This window comes from Tursiops truncatus, chromosome 15 (assembly GCF_011762595.2).
Source record: "Tursiops truncatus isolate mTurTru1 chromosome 15, mTurTru1.mat.Y, whole genome shotgun sequence".
NCBI lineage: Eukaryota > Metazoa > Chordata > Mammalia > Artiodactyla > Delphinidae > Tursiops > Tursiops truncatus.
Window position 1 is genome coordinate 15067884 of NC_047048.1, and position 4625 is coordinate 15072508.

Sequence of the window (4625 nt, forward strand, 5' to 3'; positions counted from 1 at the left end):
AAGGTCATGCTCGGTGTCAGGGACAGAATTAGCTCTGTATCACGTTTGGTGTCAGGGTGAGAATCTAAGTCAAAAGTCACCCTAGGTTCAGATTCAGCATGAGGGTAAGTAAATCAAATTTATGGTCAGGGTGAGGGTCAAGATGAGGGTTATGGCAAGGGTCAATGTCAGGGTCAACGGCAAGATAAGTGTTAAGTTCAGGGTCAGCCTCAGAGTGAGGGTCATATCAAGGAATAGACAAGGCTGAGGGCAGGGTGAGGACCAGGGTCCGGATAAGTATGGAGTGAGCATCAGGCTTATGGTAAAAGTAAAGGCTAGGTTCAGGGTCAGGGTCAGAGTGAGGGTCAGTAAAAGTTCAGAGTTAATACGACAATAGTGTCTGGGGCAGGGTCAGCTTGAGAATCAGGATTAAGGTGTGGGAAGATCACCAGGGTCAGGCTCAGGGTAAGGTCAAAGTCAGCTTGAGGGTCAATTTCAGGTAAGGCTCAGGGGAACAAGGACATCAGAATCTATTTGGGGAGATGGTCATGTAGAGGGTGAGGATGAACATGTTTTTAAATGTAGGTTTTATTATTATTTAAATATGGGGAGGCCAACAGATCAGTAGACAGTTATCATTGAAAAGATAGTTTGTGACAGCTCCCAAGAGGAGGGGCATGTCATGCCACACAGGCCACATGGAGAAGCACCACAGTTGGTCAGGAGGCAAAGGGAGAGAGGTCAGAATCAGGTAAATTTAAAGGTAAAGATCAGTGTCAGGTTCAGGGTGAGGCCAATGCTAATTTCTGGGTCTCGATGAAGGTAAGGGTCACGCTCAAGGTCAGATTGAGCATCATTGTGAGGGTCAGAAGGGGGGTTAGTGTCAGAGTCAGGAAGAACAGTCAGGGGTGTGAGGCAAATGTTCAGAGTCATGATCAGGAAGAGGTCAAGGTCAGTTTCAGCACCGGGATCAGGGTCAGGATGAGGGTGCGGTGCCAACCCGGGCCAGGGTGAGGGAAGGGTAGTGTCAGGGTGATAGTCTGGTTCAGGTTAAGCATAAGTTTCAGATTCAAGGCAGTGTCAAGGGCATAGTGAAGGTATGTGTAAGGGCCATTGAAGAGTCAGAGTGAGGTCAGGCTCAGGGAGAAGGTAATGGTCAAGTCAGGGTAAATGGAGAGTGAGTACAAGAGTCAGGGTCAGGGTCAGGTAAGGGTCAAGTTTATGGTCATGATGAGAGTCGTGGTGAGGCTGAGATTCAGGGCCAGGGTGAGGGTCAAGTTCAGTGCTGGTGTAGGATTAGCATCAATGTTAGGGGCAGGGGCAGGGTAAAGATGAAATTGAAGGTAAAGGTGAGAGTGAGAGTCAGGGTCAGGTACAGAATCAGAGTCAGGGTGAGAATGAGACAGAGTGTTTAAATGAGTATCAGGATCAAAGTCAGGGTGAGTGTCACAGTCAGACACAAGGTAAGAGTGAGTAACAAAGGTGAGATTCAGGTATTGAATAAAGGTGGTGTCAGAATGAGAGAGTCAGAGTCAAGGTGAGAGTGAGTATACACTTCAGGGTCAGAGTGATGGTTATAATCAGTGTTTAGGTCAAACTGAGGGTCAAGGTCAGGGTCAGGTGAGGATGAGTGTGACAGTCAAGTTCAGTGTGAATGTCAAGTAAGGGTCAGGGTGACAGAGATTCAATGGCAATGTGAAAATCGGGGATGTGGTGAGGGTCAGGGTAGGATCAACGTCAGAGTAGGGCAGGGCCATAATGAAGTCACAATTGGGGTCAGTGTCAGGTTGAGGGTCATGCCAGTGTAATAGTCAGGATCTGTGTGAATAAGCAGTTCAGGGTCAGGGCGAGGTTAAGAATCAGTCAGGATTAGCGCATCAAGGGCAGACTCAGGGTGAGGGTCAGGGTGAGAGTCCTTATAACTTTCAGGGTCAGGGTGAGGCTCAGAGTTATGTACTATGTGAGGTTAAGGGTCAGAATATAAGTCAGACATGAGGGTCAGAGTCAGGTTTAGGAGCAGGGTACTTATGTGTATCAGGGTCAAAGTCAACTTCAGAGTCAGTGTCTAGGACAGGATATGTCTGTCAGTCAGGGTCAGAGTAGAAGTCAGAATCGGGGTCAGGGTGAAAAGTAGGGTCAGATAAAGTTCAGGGTCTAGTTCAGCATCAGGATCAGTGTGAGAGAATGAGAGATAAAGTCAGTGTGAAGGTCAGGGACAGTGGGAGGGTAAGGGTGTTTGTCATGGTCAGAATCAAGGTCAAGTGAGAGCGGATAAGCGTCAGAGTCAGGGTGAGATTAAAGGTGAGGTTCAAGTTCACAACTCTAGGGGCAGAGTCAATGTCAGGGTGAGGATAAGGGCAGGGTTATGGCTGTAATATTTCACCTTTTGTTTACAATCTTATTTCTAGTATTAATTCAAGTACTGCTGTCAAAGTAAAAGGAGCATTATTCTTCCTGCTGATTCTGGTTGATTTTTCTGTGGGAACAGTAATGGATTTGGGGTACTCACTGGCCCAGTAATTTTAATTGTATTATTATGGACCATCAAATCCAGATAATTCATGCCACTAACTCTGAAAAATCAAAATATTCCACATTTTACTTCTTTGTAGATTTACTGCCAGATGCTTGGATGGTAGGAATTCAAGAACATGCAGTGCAATTTAACAGATTTCTGGCCTAAAATATGTTTTGCAACTTCTCAATTTCATACAGTTAATGAAATAGTCGGAATGGAATTTAGACATTGAGAAACGGTTGGCTTACAGCTTCAAGGCTAGATAGTTCCAAATTTATAGAAAGTTTACCTTCATTAATGGAGCCAAAATGGCTTCTTCTTCTTCTTTTTTTTTTTTTTTTTAAGAGAAAAGATATTAAATTATTTCTCGGTCTAATCTCTTTAAGCACTCAGTGTGTTTTCACAGTGCAAGGGGAGGAACTGCTCTCGGCCAACAATTTACCAGTGATTCCGACACACACAAAGCAACTCCAAATCACCATGCTTTATACTTACGTTTAATTGCTGCACTGCAAAAGAAAAGGAAGGTGTAAATGAGGACCAAGTGAGTTTACAGGGACTCCATCTTTGCCTTTAAATTAATCTTTGCTTTTGGGGGCAGCAGGGGATAAAAAAGACAGGAGAGGGAGACGCAAGAGGGAAGAGATATGGGAACATATGTATATGTATAACTGATTCACTTTGTTATAAAGCAGAAACTAACACACACACACACACACACAAAATCATTGAAAAAAAAAAAAGACCGGGAAGAAGTGGCTTCTGACCATACTTTTCAGCTATGCTTCCAACAGCAATGGGGTTAATCTAATATTTTTTTCATGTGGTACCTCTGTCTCTCTCTCTACCCACGCGCAGCAGTCCGGGTCTTTTTGCACAGGTGACGCTGTTGACTACTATCCCCCCCTGAGCAGGCCCTGGGTCCCCGTTAACTGAGGGCTGAGACTTTCTGATGGGCGCAGTGGGAAAGCCTTGGCCTCAGCCTGGGCCACCTGTCACACCGTAGAGGTGCTCGCTACCTAATTACCAGGAGGCCGCTACTCTCTTGCAAGGTCTGGGGCCTCCACATACCCCAAGTTTGAAAGGATGGCTGGGGTTACCTAGCTCATTCCCTTTGGACCTTGAACTGGACTACAGAGGCCCCAAAACCCAGAAGTTGGAGGTGGGAGTGCACAGATGCGAAATGAAGCCTCGCTGTAGGTTGGAATGAGAAAACACCCCTTCTCTATCCTCTCTCCAACGCGGTAGACAGAGTCACCAGGAGAACTCCCCATTCCCTCCCCCGCTGCACGCCGAGCACAGCATCTGATTGGTGCGCCCTGTCCCCGAGCCCCGCCCCTCCTGCCCCGCGCCCCGAGGTTTTAGGTAAGGGTCTTCTAGACAGCGGACCCTTCCTCATTCCCCCTAATACTTTCACTTCACTTTTTAAAAGCTCGAGAGCCTGGACCGGCCCTTGTTCCACCCTAAAGCCCTAAAATAAGGAGGCCTAGGGTCTGGAGGTCGTAGTGAAAGGGGGTCTAGTCGGGGAGTGACCGGAGAAAGTTGGGGCGGCAGGGACGGCTGGCAGGAATCTTCGTTTCCCAAGCCTGGGATCTGGGGCTGAGGGGTGATAGAGTCCAGGGTTTTCCCGTCTGAAAAATAAGGGGTGTGCTGACTAGTTCCCAAGACCCCTTCCAACTCTAAATCAAGCGGTACTCCCAGGAGGTGTTCTGTGGTCGTCTTTAGAGTTAGAAGAGCCTATAACGTTGTTCAAGCTGGGGCCGAGGGCAGGGGATTGGAAAATTGAGGCGAGAGGACTCTTGATTCCACCTAGTGAAGGATAAACAAGACTGGGAGATTTCAACAACTGTCTTCTAGACAGCATGTCACAGGGCCACAGTTTCTGGAGAGCCTCTATCTCCACCGTTTCGTCTACGAGCCCTTCCCCCGTCCCTCAGCACTTATTCTTTAGGCTCTGCCGGCTGGCCCCTCCTTCAGGCTATTTTAGTGCTGCCCAGGGGTTACTTAAGGCTGCAAACCTCTGCTCTAAAGAATTAGATCTCCGAGATCATATCTAGGAAGCAGGGTGAGGGAAAAGGGACCAACTGTCTCCACGAGGCAGCGATGGAAACCAAAGAAGAGCCACAGA